At 41.5% G+C, this 16,594-nt stretch overlaps 1 pseudogene; it reads right to left on the reverse strand.

Moving 5' to 3' along the window:
* Nucleotides 1-804: 804 nt before the first annotated feature.
* LOC136322170 (uncharacterized) overlaps nucleotides 805-16,594 on the reverse strand; it is a 129,136-nt pseudogene continuing 113,346 nt past the window's right edge.

Consider the following 16,594-nt stretch of genomic DNA (forward strand, 5'->3'; position numbering starts at 1 on the left):
GCATTTGGGAAGTGAGAATGTTGTAGGCCAAGGGAAGAGGGTGGTCCCAGGCACTGAAGAGGGAGCCCAGAGCATTGCTGCCCTCAGCGATCCACTGTGGTAAAGGAGAGAACCGTGGAAACCAGCAGACTGCAGGAGTGTGTGCAAAACGATGGAAGCACTCTCGTGTCTTTGAGGAGAGCTAGGAAGGTCCAGCTGCGCCAGACATGTCTCCATGAACCGATGTCAGAAGAACCTTACACTCTGTCACTCTCACCACTATCACAATCTTTGCATTCTATTTACCTTTGGTTTTAGAGAGCAAAGGTGAAATTATTTATTCAATGATTTCCTTTTCCCAGAGAATATTTACTGAGTGCCAACAATGTGCCAGGCATAATCCCAGGAGCTGAGATTACTGTGATGAACTCAAAAGGAACAGTTACTCCCTTCATGGAACTCAGAGGTCGTTTCTACTCTACGATGTCATGACTTCCTGGAACTGCTTCCAGGAAAGCATGATCTTGTCTCTCTAAAGGCCTTTACTCTTTACTTTTTTTTTTGTAACTCTCAACAATTTATTCCAGTGCCCTCTTCCTCTTTTTGTAGTTTTTTGAAAGTCTCTAAACACAGGTCCATATTCCAACTTAGGTGCTGGTCAATGTCCTTTGTTTGGCAAATAAGAATTGCAACTGTCACAGGTAATTCACCCACCCACATCGTAGGTGAACCAAGACCAAACCCTTTTCTAAGCAACAATTCTCTGCTGGCTGGGATGCTCCCAGGGACGTCTGCCCCAAGAGTAAGTGTTGAGGAGGCTCCTGCTCACAGCTTCCACACAGTCTCTGAGGCGTGGGCCTTCCACTCCCGGGCTTGGACCGCTTCTTAGCCCGTTCTCCTAAGATTACCTTTAACCTTCACCAACTCTGGGGTGTTTTCTTGCTCTTCTTACAGATTCTGCTTCTCAGATTCAAGCTGCTCTAACTTCTGCTCGCCGTTTTAGCAGTTCTATTTCCAAGTCAGATTTCTTCTTCTTTGCTTCTTCTTCCTTCTGCTTTATTACTTGATCTCGTTTTCTCTTTACCATCGCCTTCTGCAGTCCTGGCTTATTCTGAGGGACAAGGTCCCTTTTCTTAAGAAGATCTCTGTGAAGATCTTGGTGGTTGTGGGAGGCTTTGATAGGATTGATGATTTTCTGAGTTCTAATTAATTCAGGATTGTCATCTTCTATATAGTATGGCTCGAGGCCATGATGTTTCTTGAAATGAGATAAGAGTCCTTAAGGTCAGGATCCTCAAATGGACTGTCTGGGGCTCTGGTGGAGGGAGAGCTGAGAGGACTAGCGTTACGTGAGGAGAGTATGCAGTTGGAGGCCCAGGGAGAGACACTGTGGGGGACGGCTGCTGGAATCTCTGTGCTGAGTCATTCTCCAATACTGCAGTTGCCATCTTTCTTGGGTGGAGCAGTCCCCTCTCACTCTTTACTGCTATTGGCTGCTTTGAGTATAAAGTGGATGGGCTGGGAACAGTTTTTTCAACAAGTGGTGATGAGAAAACTGAATATCCACCTGGAAAAGAATAAAGTTAGACTCATCTTATATCCTATAAAGAAAATTAGCTCAAAATAGATCAAACACCTAACTTTAAGAGCAAAAAATATAAAAGTCTAGAAGAAAATATATGGGAAAATCTTTTTGATGTTGAATTTGGCAACGACTCCGTGCATATGACACCAAAAGCATAGGAAATAAATAAGTAAATAAATTCAACTTCATCAAATTTAAGAACCTTTGTGTATCAAAGGGTAGCATCAAGTGAAAGACAACCTCCTAAATGGAAGAAAATATTTATAGGTCATATATTTGACAAGAGATTACTGTTCAGAATATATAAAAAAATCCTAAAAGTCAGTAGCAAAAATATATATTTTCCAAAAATATATCTAGTCCATTCAAAAATGGGCAAAATAACCTGACCTGTGGTGGCACAGTAGATAAAGCATCGACCTGGAAATGCTGAGGTCGCTGGTTCGAAACCCTGGGCTTGCCTGGTCAAGGCACATATGGGAGTTGATGCTTCCAGCTCCTCCCCTCTTCTCTCTCTCTCTGTCTCTCTCTTCTCTCTGTCTCTCTCTCTCCTCTCTGTCTCTCTCTCTCCTCTCTAAAAATGAATAAATAAATAAATAAAATGGACAAAATACTTAAATGAATTTTTTTTCCAAAGAGAATATATAAATGAACAATAAGCACATAAAAAGTGTTTGGTGTCACTAGGGAAATGTAAATAAAAACAACAATAAGATACCTCTTACCACCTATTAGGATGACTGTAACTATAAAATGGAAAATAATAAGTGTAAATTAGGATGTGAAGAAATTCAACCATCGTGCATTATTGGTAGGAATGTAAACATGTTGCAGCTACTCTTTGGCAGTTTGGCAGTTTCTCAAAAGGTTAAAAATAGAGCTACCACATAATCCATCAATTCCACTCTTACATATACATCCAAAATAACACAAGCAGAGCCCCAAACAGATATTTGTACATCTGTGTCCACTGCAGCATTATTCACAATAACCAAAAGGTAGGAGCTGCTCTAGTGCCTATCCACAAATTACTGGGTAAACAAACTGTGTTATATGCATACAATGAAATATTATTCAATGTAAAAAGGAATGGCATTTTCATGGATGCTAAAACATAGACAGACCTTCAAAACAGTATGCTTACTCAGATAAGACAAATGGAGATGGACAGATAATATTTCACTCACGGAAGGACTTAAAATAGGAAAATTCACTGAAAGTAAAATAGGGGTCACCAATTGCTGGATTAAGGCAGGGTACAGTGTTTGTTGAGAATGATGAAAAAATTGAGGGTATAGATAATGGTGACATTTAGCCAATATTACAAATTTTTTAATGCCAATGAATTATACACTTATAAATAGTTAAAACAATAAATATTTTATGTATCTTTTACCACAATAAAAATTAGAAAATGAATGGGAAGTATTCTGTGTTTCCTGAGTAAACCAAGAAAAGAGATAATGAGATTTAGGTATCAGGTGAGGAAAATATGGAGATCGTGTGTATATATACACGTGTGGGCAGAGGCCAGTGTTGTTGGAGATGGGGAGTAATCTTGGACAAGAGAGGCAACCAAAGATGCTTGAGTCTGAGGAAGAGACAAGCAATGAGAAAATTTAGGTGGTATTATGGTCAAGGAAGTTTTGGTGACCTGAAATGTTTAAATGTACATAGAACTTATATTTTTGTATGAGGGAGATAGATAAATAATGCCTCTCTCTTACTCACTGCAGGGACAAAAGACATTGAACAGAGAGAAATAAAAATGAAGAAGGCTATGTACTCCCCAAATTAAAACACTGTGTTCTGTCACTTTTGATTTTAGGTTACCAGTGCTGTGATTGGAACCCCATCAGCACCTCAGATCGCTCTGCTCTGTGAGTGGGCCCCTTGCATACCACTGAAACTGTCAGAGTCCCAGGATTTAACCACAGAGAGAAAGGAAAGCCTTCAAGAGGTAAGATGCCAACGAGATAAGTAATTTAAATGCAAGAAATAAAAGAAAGCTATGACTAGGGAGAAAGGGAAGAACTCCATGCACATTCAGAGTGCTGCTATTGTCACAATTAGCAAAGATGCACTTGATCCTTTTTCTAAGGCAGTAAATGAATGTGTTTAAAGACATACATGTGACATGTAAGGAGACATTGTTTATGTAGCAAAGTTTTTTTTATTTTGTCCTCAGAAAAACATAATGCAAAAAAAAAAAAAGAGCTGGTTTCTTGACCTGTTTCTGGGATAGGCTTTTTAACTCTTTTCATTTCTGGCAGCGATAAAGAAAATCGCCCCACCCATCTTAGGAGAGGTGAGCAGATGTGGGTGATCACCCCTTCAGCATCAGCAGACTGCATCTGCACACAGCTTCTCCTGGGGGTGAGAAACCCACCCCTTACTTATTATCAACATGTCTCCCAGTAGTTCTACTCAGTTACAACTTGTCCTTTTCCATGTGGGGCTCTGTGAGTGGGGCTTCCTCTCTTCCCTGGCAAGAACGTTGAAAAGTAGGTCAAGTTTCTCCTTTGTGCTAATAGGTATGTGACAAAGTAGTAAATATGAAACAAGTATCATATCACAATGTAAGATAAGAAGACCGCATAATAGGTCAGTATTTATCTTCTACATATGTGGCAGCTTACATAAGTTCTCCCTCGAGACTTGAAGGGTTCACACATTGTGTTCCATGCTCTTCAGGTAACAATGCATCATGTCAATTCTAGTACCCAGATGAGGGAACCATTATAATTATGAAAATGACCAAAAATGCCTAGGCTTTCAGGGAAGAATTTTCTAAGAGTCTCTGATAAATGTTATCATTTAATTTTTCTTACTAATTGGAATAAAAAAAGGTGAATGGTGTACACTTCAAGGGATAGAAATCCTTGCCTTTGACCAGAATTCATGGTAAATTAAAGAAGGAAGCTGGTATTTTCCGGGAGCATAAGGTCATAAAAATAACAACTGTCATTGTGTGTGTGTGTGTGTGTGTGTGTGTGTATGAATGTGTGTGTGTGCATGTGTAGTGCATTGTGTTTTCAACTTTACGCATAATTGACTAACAAATGAGGTGAGTCCTAATTCACCTCAGAACATTGCATTCAACAACGACATTCCAATCTCTTTAAAAATTCACCCCAAAGTTACAGATTCCTTCTACAGTGTGCCGTTTACCTTCAACCAACAAAGAAGCGCTAACGGTTAGGGATGCCGTAGCTTAGAAGACAGCGACCTTCCCGAGAGCATGGAGAGAAGTATGTGTCACTTTATTCACAGGGATACAGGCAACACAGTTTTTCTGCCCAGTATTAGAGTCACGTCATATTTTCTTACCATCTGAGGCAGGGTCATCCGCACAGCGTCCACTCTAGAGATCGTTTTACAGAAGCCGTCGGCCTCCAGGACTCCGAGCTGAGCAGGGAAAATGGAACGTTGTGGTCAGCAGCATACACTCAGGAGGTGTGCATGCTTGGGGGTAGTTACAAATTTAACACAATTGCCTGGAAGAAGAAAAATAAAATGATACTAGTGGGAGTCATGTCTGGACAATGTTTCTTCCCAGGCAGATCTTACTTTTTATACCCAAAAGAGACGTTGTAAATAAAATCATACCCAAGACATGGAGGCACAGTTTTCATCCAGTTTTCTCTTATTAACTCCCTTCACTATTACCAATTTTTCTTCCTGTATGGACCTACAAATATGTCTCATTTTGAAACACTGCTTTCTATTTTTCCAAGCCTATAAAATAGTTTTATTATCCCTGTGGTTATTTTGCCCAGTTCACACTTTTCAGTACGTTGGGCGCTGATGTCATACTGGAGAGTCGAGTCATTTTATAGGAGGCAAGCATTGCCTGGGTCATGCATTGTGAGCCATGGCTAGAAATTCCCACCATCAACCCCCTTCCTGGCAAGCATGACCTCTACTATGGAGTTGGTGGTTTCCCCCAGGGGCTCTTTCTGCATATCTACATGGTGTCCTATTTCAGTTTAACACAGCTCTCTGTGGCATGGACTTTCTAATGCTTGGATAGCCTCTGAGCAATTTGGGGATGTTTTATCTAACCCAAAGCCATTTAGGTCTATGGAGAGACTTAGCATGGTCTGTCTCTCTACCTCATGTGCTGTACAATTCTACTCCCAAAAGGGCTCACAAGGTTGTGTCTTTCTCTGTGTGCGATGCCAATGATAACAGACAGGTTCATCACCCCAGACTGAGGTATAGCAGGTATTTTCTTGGAGGCTTTCCACTGCTCAGGGTACCAGTAAGCACCCACTGAAGAGTCTTTCACATTAATAGAGATACTCACTCACTTTAAATGTACGTTATCACTAGTGATATGCCAGGATACTTTTAAAAAATTGTGCTCACACATCCATCAGCTCAGGTTTGTCATGTGTCGTGTTTGACATCGTAATCATCATTCACACATTGACAACCTACTGATTACCTTCCTTGCGTAAAAACTAGGACAATATAATGTGGCTGAAATTCCCAGTGTTTAACCATATCTAGTTCCATTTTGATCTGGCACAGGATAACATTCTATTCCTCTACCTCCTTGTAGTTGGACAGGGTCATATGTCTAGTCTGGCCAATGGGCCGTGAGAGGAAGTGATATCACCATATCTGAGATGAAGTATTGAATGGCCACTATAAGACCTCTCTGCATTTTACCAGCCACATTGACAGGAGGCTCTGATTCTAGATGGCACTGCTGCAGGTTGGTGCAACCTCCATCAGCCTGTATCACTGAGTCTCCAGGTGGAGGATTGCTGCTCTGGAGAGTCACTTGGACTTGGCATGAGTGAGACATGCACGTGCATTTTGCTAAACCAATGCAAATTGGGGCATTAATATTTAGTAGTAGTAGTGAATAGTAGTAGTACTGTAGCATACATAGTCTAGCTTTTCCTTACTGATAAAGATTTCTTCTATAATTAGGCACAATTGTCATGTGGTCCTGTTTCCATTTATAGTGCTCAGAATAAGACCAGCTGTCACTAAGGTCTAGAGTTCACGGCTCGTATCTGTGTGCATACCACCCAGTCTATCACAAAGCGCTACATAAGGTTCTATGATCTACATGAGGTTCTGCAATCTCATGTGGGCTTCCTATAATCCAAGTTCCACGCATGCAAGGGGCTGGAGAAAGTTAGGTAAAGGGAATATCGCCTTGAACAATAATGATTCTCATTAGAAGTTATAGGTTTAACGGGGACTATAGTAGTTAGGCATTACTGTGATAATGTTTTGTAAAAGTTTTGTGGTTTTACAGCAAAATCATGTATGATCCTGACTCATTCGCTAGTTTTATGGGTTGCCTGCAAGACGGATAGGAGGTGTTCTGCCACAGGTTGTGTGCCATTTGTGTTACAGGTGTTTCATCCTGGACCAAAGGCTGTCCAGGGCATGGTCCTCTCGTGATGGGTAGCAAAAGCACAAGGGACTAAGACAATCAAGCAAACACATTAAAAGGCTCTATTCATGGCATATCTGCTAATATATCACTGGCCAAAGAAGCCAGATGACCAAGCCCAAAGTGAATGGAGATGAGGTTGGGGTGGATGTATACTCCACCTGCTCTCCTTAAAGGCAAATCAAACATCAAAAGTATGTGGGAAAGGGTGTGGTGTATAATTCTATTGAAAGGAAGGAATACAAGATAGAAAAAAAAAATTCATTCTGCCAATGCTGGAACAGGAAAATTTAACTAAAGCTCTTTTATTTCAAGCGAATGAAATATTAAATTATCTTTTCCCATAATAACATTTAGTTGCGTTTTCAGTATTTCCTGATTCTGAAATATTTGCTCTTGTTTCTTTTTATTTATCTGTTAATCTACTTACTTGTTTATATATTTATGGCTTTTTGTATGTTGGTCACTTGGTAGCTAATCCTTATCTCGTGTCCTATTTTGGCAAGAGGCATTTTAATTTTACTGTATATGGGCTTAATTTCTTTTTGAGAAACTGTAAAATTATAGCTGACTACTGATTTAATCAGTAGGTTATAATATTGCCTCTTTGAATTCTGTAAACCAACATTTATTTTCACCACAATATATATTTTTATTTTCCCAATTTATAGTTGTTTTTCTTGGGTTTGTTTGTTTTTAAGTCAATATACTAAATAAGTAAATAAGTCATCTCTACTCCTTTTCATTGTGATTTAACACAGAAAACTCCCGTATTCGTAATATTTTTTTTTATCAGGAACATTCCTTGGGGCCAGCCACAGGGCATAGCTATCCTAATACTTGTATTCCATCTTTCTTATCCATCCCTTGGTACTATGTGTTTGGACTGACTGTCCATAAAATGACTAATGAGAAGATCAACAGACAGTGATACAACCATCAACTATCTTGCTAAAGTTTCAGTTATTGAGGTTTTGAGCTGGGACTTGAAGTGTCATTTGTGCGTTCTTACTTCATGTGCCATTTTGGAGTGAGAGTTGAGATTGGAAGAACCACTTAATATTCAAAATGTGAGCCTGTTCCTGGAGCAAACATGCTATGATTTGAGTTACCTGATCCCAACGCATTAAACATGTGTTGAACATGTATGTTGCAGGCACTGTATTAAGGTCTGGAGATAGAGCAACAAGCAAAACAGGTCAAATCTCTGCCTTTATGGTGTCGACATTTTAACGGGAACGTCAGGAGTCAGAAAATGATTTTTTAATAACTTTCAGAGTAAGACTTCTATTGATAAATCCTCAATGTCAGCTTTTACTTGGGGCATATCCTCCTAATGAGTCTAAAGAAAAGAATGAGTCCTTGTTTTGTTTTGGGTTTGTTTTTTTTTTACTTAAATATTAGCAGTTAGGGAGGCCCCAGCAGGCTGAAATACTTTGCCATTTAGAAAGGCTACTGGTGGAGATTTAAAGATGATAATGAGTGTGCTTTATTTTTCCAAGCTCTCCTGATGTAAGAACACACAGCCCCTTCCAGAAGGTAGCTCAGCTGGTTAGTGCATGGTCTCAATATGCCCACGTTGCAGGTTTGAGCCTCGGTTGGGGCGCATACAAGAATCAACCAATGTGAATGCGTAAATAAGGGAAGCAACAAATTGATCTCTCTTCCTCTCTCCCTCTCTTACCCTTTGTCACTCTTCCTTCCTCTCTCTTTCTAAAATCAATCCTGCAGAGGAGGTGGCACCTTAGAGTGCGAGCAGATGGCGACAGAGGGCCAAGACTTCCAGAGAGAGGGAACAGCGTGAAAGAAATCCAAAGGTCAGAAAACACAGATTACAGGGAACCACAAGGACTAAAGAAGAGAGGTGTTTGTAGACACATACTTAATTTTAGAACATTTAAAGTGGTATTTAAGATTGACAGATTTCACATATGTATTAGATATCAGAATAGCTTTTGAAAATTTGAAGTTATAGCGGCACAGAGCCACCTTCCCCCCGGGCACCATCTGCTGAGACTAAGTAATAGCTGCCCCCTTCCCCAGGGAGCATCTACCCTCTAATTCTCTTGAGGCGACGTAAACATCGTGTTATCTGCTCAGCCACTGCGTGCACTTGAGTGCAGCCCTTTGAGTAGAAGGTGTAGAGTAAGTGGTAACAGATGAAGCTAGAAAGATAGATTGGGGCACTGACAGGTTCCCTCCCCAGGGAATTAGTTAATGGAAAAGGCAGCTAAGGCGACTGCGCTTGTCTGCTGTGAGCTACTTAAATCAGCTTTTAGCACTTCCCCCTGCAAGGAGAAGGAGACAGAGCCAGGACACAGTGACAGCCAGGGACACGTTGACTCCTGCTGAGGAATGTACAGTCTGCTAAGCCTGCTGGGCGGACGGATAGTTCTCTGGGCAGAACGGGGCGTCTGGGAAGCGGGTCAGGCCATGGAGTTGTGTGCTTGACCAGACAGCCTCTTCTGAAAAGGTGGAACTGGTTGGTGATTAATGAAGTCCTGCTTCTCCATTATTCCCTCGAGGCCTGTGCTGTGACTTCAATGTTAGTTTTGTTTAGACAGCCAGGTAGATGCTAACGGCCCCATGAATGAGCAGACCAATGAGTTTCTAAGATTCATTTGGCACTCTTAACCTAGAGATTAATGCTGAAACACAGTTTGAGGAGAGAGAAAAAGAAAGAGGGAGAGAGAGAACTACAAAAAAAAAAAAAGAAGAAGAAGAAAAAAAAGAAAGGAAAAGTCAACAAATATTTATTGAACACCTACTGTGTACCACATACCTTTCCTGGTGGTCAAACTGGTGACTGTGGGGAAAACAGCTGTGGTAGACTTGCTCGCTTGCACTTTGCACGATTAGTGTGTGAGCACGTGGCAGAGCCATGCGTGTATAACCTATGTAAGGGCGGACTGTGGATTGCTTGCCCACCACTCCAAGGGGCCGATCTGCTGTTGGATCCCTGCTGCCATGAGAATGGTCTCCCCTGCCTGTTTGCTCCCCCGCCACCACAAGACTATGAAATGGGCACAGCCCAGCGCTTTTCGGCTCTGCAGTTCCTCTACCGTCTGCCCAAGTCCAATGCAAACCTGCCTGGCCTCGGCCACCGGCATTACAGGTGACCATATGATACAGAACATGCTAGACACAATATTTTTCACAGAATAATATAGAAGTTGTTTATCTGAATACAAAAAAATACATGAATGTGAAGGCTGTGGGTCAGCTAAACCAATAATAGATGGGAATTGGGTGAGAGGATCCAGCCACTTGTGCTCAGCTTACACACACCTGATGACTGACTCTCATTCTGCGATACGGGTAGAGGAATGCAGTACTGACTCAGTTCAGGACAGCGGATGTAATGACAAGAGCTGACTTTTGGAGTCACCAGATGCACAGTTTAAACTGCTCTGTCACTTATAAGCTCTGCAGTAACTAGCAAGTGTCTTTGAGCCTCGGTTTCTTCTTCAAAGTAGAAATCCTGACTGTTTGTATTCTATCAGAGTGCTGGTGAGGATTCAAGGATATCACTTTTTCAGATGCTCCAGGAACATCCACCAACGAGAAGTCACATTCCCTCTTCTGCTTTCTTAGTGACATTTCCCAAGTCATTAGCAATCCTGACTAGTTTTATTTATGCTAAGGATAGAAGACGAAATGAATTCAGATCCGCCTACCTATACCTGAGCGCTAATGAAAAGTAGGGTGTCCTTACACGTCTTCATCTGGCTGTCTGCATATTCTGTCTCTGGACGCATGCTGGTTTGTCCGTTGTTCCTTGACTTCAGACACTGAACCTAGAGTCGTTGTCACACCAGCAGCGCCGAGTAATTCCACACAGAAGTCTGACATTTCCAGTTGAAAAAAAAAATAATTGATTAAAATTCAACAGGCATGTAGTGTTCGGCATTTAAAGGTTGAGGGATCTGGAGAACTATCAACTGTAAGATAATTCAACATTTAATGTGGGTGGCGGCCACCGGGAGGTGCTCCCTCCCCTCGCCGCCCCTACATTTGACTGCTGGGAGTAGAATCATGGCAAATTTAATTCCAGCGTCAGGATGGGCTGTCCTTCTTTGGTGTCTTTTGTGGCTGGGCTTGCCCAGAGGAAGGAAACATCAATCTGGCTTTCCACGGATTAGGCTCTCACTTCTGTTAAGCAAGAAAGAATCTTTGCCCTCCTTGCTTGTGTTCTCGGGAACTGCTTTGCTTTACCTTTTGCAATTTCCAGGATGACCACAACCCAGCCGGTCTTTGTGTACAGTGGGAGAGAGGACAGAAAATCTGTGGTCCTCGAGCTCCAGGACTTGACTTATGATGCTCCATGCTTGACTTATTACGCTGGCGTGGTGGAGGTCCTGGTCACCATCTTATAACAAATGACTAGCATAATTCCGGCACAGAGTAGGTAAGCTGTTGATTATGACAAACCAAGCTTGGGCTGTTTCAGCTACTCTTAGGTCTTAGGCAAGTTATTCACTCCGGTCCTCAATTTCTATCTTAGTAAAACAGGGACAGTTACACCTCCTTCATAATGGTATTGTTGGTCAACCACCAGTAAGCTTTAGATTTCCTCTGTAGACAGTGATCTTTAATGCATGGACTGGTTTCTCAGGTCAACAGAGCCCCTACTCCTGTGTTTATTAGTTTAAAATGAATTAGAATTCGTGACAGGTAGCAAGAAGAATGGAGTACTGGAATCCTGGGCTCTGAATCTCTGTCCTGCCACCAAGGTGTGATGTGGCCTCTGGGCCTTAATTTACTCATCCGTCAAGTGAGAGATCGATGTCAGAAAGTCTCCAAGGCCCCACTGAGCTCCGATAGTCTTTGATACGGATTCCTGTTTTATCAGGACTTTGTTCATTAGAGAGCATTTTATTGAGTCTTAATAGTGACTTGAAATTAAAGCAAATGAATGAGTCATCTTTTGAAAACATAAGATGGCAAGGGATGACGGGACTGCTCTCTGCAAATGTCTAACGACATTTTTATGATGGGGCTGCTTATCATTTTGTTCTCATTTTTACTAAGAGAAATAGGCTTGGTTTGTTGCAGGCGAGCATGTAATTAGATAGATGGAGATACTTCTTGATTAGCACAAGGATAAAATGATGTTTACATTTAGTCTCCTCTACAGGTGAGAGCTAAAGTCCCCGATGAGTCAATCAATGAATCAACAAATATTTGCTAATCCTGCTGACTGCTCATTTTCTTCTTCACAACATTTTACTCAAAGTGTGGATCATAAACCATATGCATCAGGATCACCTGGAGCTCATGTCAAAAAATGTAGATTCTTAGATGCACTCCTCCTGAATCTGACTCTCTGGGGCTAATTTCTAGAACTGGTGTTTTAATAATCTCCCCAGGTGACATTTCTGTGCATCCTCATTAGGCAAATGCTGTTCTTGAGTTTAGGAGTCTAAACAATATTTTTCTCCCAGCCTGGTGGCTATTAAAATAATAATAATGGCAGATGCTATTTGTTGAGCACTGGCTATGGGACAAACATCTTACCTATATCATTTATAACAGTTACATTTACACTGTGAAGTAGGTATGATCCCACCTAAGAGATGAATAAAATGGGCACTGAGTGGCATGACCAGAAAGTGGCAGGACCAGGGTTTGATCTCAGGTCTCCCAGCTCTCAGGCTCTGACCCATAGCTGCTTTCCCGAAATGCTGGCTTCCAGGAAGGGCATTCCATGGGAATCGTATTCTGCAGCCATGACCTTGCTTGTGTCTGAAAGAGAAGAGGTAAAGAAGGTCACAGAGAGGCCAGCTCATCCTTCAGTCTGTTTCAGAAGGGAAATTTAGGCAGGATATGGGGCTCTAGCTCCCTGCAGAAATGGCAAAGTATGCTTTCTCAGAAAATTCACTGATTTTTTTTCTCTCTCCCCTCTCAAGGTGAACCTGGGATTCTGTGTGTGATCTTACTGTGACCCTTATAGGTCTCTCCAAACAGAATAAGCTGATGACCTCCATTACAGATCTTAGTCCAGAGGAGAAACTGCAGGGAGGCACTTTCAAATGGACCCCATTTTTATTACTCGTGTAATTGCAAAATAAAATCTCCCTTTGGATTCTCTTATTGTAGAAATCAGCAAAGGTCATGAAGCATCTGTCCCTCCTCATTTTGGACAAGGAAGGCCAATATATTAACTGGCAGAACTGACAATTTCACAGTGAAAAATCAAATAACCACTTAAGCTCATTAGCAGGGACTTCCTGAGAGGTGTGTCCGGAGCAGAAGGCAAGCTTGAGACAGGTAAAATGGTCGGTGGTAAACAGATGCGGGTGATTTCAGGATACTCTTTCTGAGTCTTTCTCTAACATCTTCTAGGTAGCTGCAGTATAGGCTCAGATCTTCAATATGTGCTCAATTATCTCACTGATAGTTTAAAAAGTCACCCCACCAGCTAATTTGGAAGAGTTCAATGAGATCAGTATAGAGACAGGGGGATGGTTGAAATGCTTCACTTCTCACTGACTTTCATTCATTCAACTTGGCTTGATTGTCAAGCTAAGAAGCCTCAAAGCTGCAGAAACAGTTCCATTTTGGAAGAGCTCATGGTCTTTGGATTCAGTTGCTAGGGAAGGAAGGGGGGAAAAACAACCTACCACTGGTGAATTCTCAATTTAGAAGTGATGACAGGGCAAGATTATGTCAATACAATCAGATGAAATTAAGGTTATGAGGAGGGTATATGAAGGGGATGGCCATGAAATTGCCTGAGCATCCTAGGGTAAGTGATTTAACCTCTCTGGACCCTGGTTTCCTTATCTCAATTGTGAGGGCGTTGGATTAGGCGATCTCTGTGGTCCTTTCTGGCTCTCACAGGCTATGATTCTACTTGTATTTTATAAACTTAGAAGCTACTAAACGTGTCCGGATGTATTTCATAGATCTAAATCTATTATAACATTTCCTCACTGCTCAGAAAATCTGAAAACCAGCTTAGAATCTAAGGCTCCTTAGTGAGAACCTGGGCCCATCTATCAATTTAGAGGTGAAGACGCTGACGTTCAGAGAGGGAAAGCCACTTTCCCGAGGTCCCATGCACGTTAGTGGATGGCACTCTTAGCTGGCAGGTGATCCAATGCATGACCCTCCCCACCTCACTGCCTGCACAATCGGGACTGGGTATTTTTTTCAGAGTAGGTTTCTAGCCATAAAATCACTTGATTAGTTTTGGAACATAAAATGTATTATGTATGCCTCAAATTGCTTTTAGAGCCAATAGGTTTAGTGATATGAAAGGTACAAAAAATATAACTTTTATTTACAAATTCCAAAAATATTAATAGAAAACAAAGTATCTTCTTACTATGTTTCTGTACTTTTTTTCCCTTCATATCTGTCACTTATCTCCAATTAAGGATTTCCAGAGATATTGTGGAGGCAGTCATGAAAATGGTAGCAGATATAGCATTAGTGATATTAGTGTTGATAAAGTGTGTGATTATATAATTAGTTTGACTATATATCATTTTGGATACTTTTTGTAGTAAAAATTTCTTCAGACATAGATGAATTCCATCAAATACATACAATGTAGACAGGCAGGACAAGCTTCAGGGAAGGATTGATCCAGGGAAGCAACAAGGTCACCAAAAAGAGTACCACGTGATCTTCTGTCTCCTCTTTCTACTTCTGCATGGGTTTTATCCTAAGCTTGTCTTCTATTTTTGTAGCCATGAGGTGGTTTTCAGCAATATCCAGGGTTATATACTCCCTGATACAATGAGAGACAAGTCATCTTTTTGTTCTGACTGACCCACAGGATTTGAATCGCACTCTCATGAGACCCACTTGGATCACTTATCCATCCTGAATCAATACATGTAACAGCTATTGTCATAGTAAAATTAAGTTTGTTGGCTGACTAAAATCACTTCCAACTCCTTGAGCTGGGGAGGAGAATTGACTTCCTTCCCAAACTCCATGGATACTACACAGTGGTTGAGAGGAAGAATGGATGTTGGAGAGAATACCACAATGTATTCTGTGATACTGAAGGTCAAGGTGATGCTGCTGATGTGATGCAGGTGAGAAAGAGGATGAAGGTGGTTATGCTGATGAAGGGAGTAAAAGCATCAAGGAATTAGAGAGCATGATGATAATGAGGGTGACAGTGTAGAGAGGTGCTAAAAGTAAAGATGATAATGAGGTTAGTGATAAAGAAACAAGGAAATAGCCTGATCAAGCAGTGGCACAATGGATAGAGCATTAGACTGGGATGTGGAGGACCCAGGTTCAAAACCCCAAGGTTGCCAGCTCATCCGTCTTGAGTGCGGGTTCAACAGCTTGAGCACGAGGTCGCTGGCTTGAGTGTGGGATCATAGACATGACATCATGGTCTCTGGCTTGAGCCCAAAGTTGCTGGCTTGAGCAAGGGGTCACTCGGTCTGCTGTAGCCCCTCAGTCAAGGCACATATAAGAAAGCAATCGATGAACAACTGAGGTGCCACAATGAACAACTGATGCTTTTCATTTCTCCATTTCTGTGTGTATGTCCCTATCTGTCTCTGTCTCTGTCACACACACACACACACACAAAAAGAAAGAAACAAGCAATAAGCCAATATTCAAGTGAATTTGAGTGCATGTCTCACTCATTTTTCTAAACTAATTTACCCCTGGCAAAGCTCTTGTATTTCCCTTTATATAATGCTATTGTATCCTCTTTTCCTAGCCACTGCTGATTGACTCAAGGATGATCACCTGATCCAGGAAAATCCATTCCATAGTTTGGGGTATCCTAAATAAATCAGAACTTCTATCAAGAATTTTCACTATGACACAAGCTGTAGTCAGATGATGATGAACTGTTGAAATGGCAGGTCCAGAGTCCATCATTGTTGCATATTACCTGTTCAGAATTATTTATTCCTTCCCAACCATGGCTGTGCTTCCCTGCTCCATAGCCTTGAGTCTTTGCCATGTGACATACCCTGACCAGTGTGATATATGTAGACATGATGCTAGTCTCATGTGAACAGAAGCTTTCAATTTGATCACATGGGTTGGCTGAATTCTTTTGTTCTGGGTCACCTCTATGCTAATCGCATGTCCCAGATACTGGCTTCCCCTTCCACTTGAGCTGCAAAATAAGACGTGGAATCCAGCTGAGACTAGCAGAGCTATAGTTGACCCACACCCTCAAAAAATGTGCGTGAAAATTAAATGCATGTTGATAAGGTTTTGAGGTTGTTTGTTATACAGCATAACCTACATAAAAGCTGACTGATCCACTTACACTCGGGCCTGGAGCTAACAACAAAGTTTGTAAAACCACATGAACCTGCAGATCTGAGGGAACAGAGAACCCATAAGAAATGATAGGGAGTTGGTCTGAAAGAATTAAAGAATATTTCAACATTTCTGTCCTGGGGAGAGCTGGAGGAATAGGGCTGAGTCTCAAAACATTGCAATGGCATGAGGGCAATGCCCGAGGCAATAGCCCCATGTAGAATCCGACTCCAGCCTTCTAACTTCATCCCCACAGCTGTCATCAGCAGAAGCAGCTCCACACTGGGCCTTCTTCCCATGGCTCTTGGATTGTAAGTGAGGACTTATTCCTCACTGGTTTATTTCCTCCTAAAACT

Source organism: Saccopteryx bilineata, chromosome 2 (assembly GCF_036850765.1).
Source record: "Saccopteryx bilineata isolate mSacBil1 chromosome 2, mSacBil1_pri_phased_curated, whole genome shotgun sequence".
Taxonomy (NCBI): Eukaryota; Metazoa; Chordata; class Mammalia; order Chiroptera; family Emballonuridae; genus Saccopteryx; species Saccopteryx bilineata.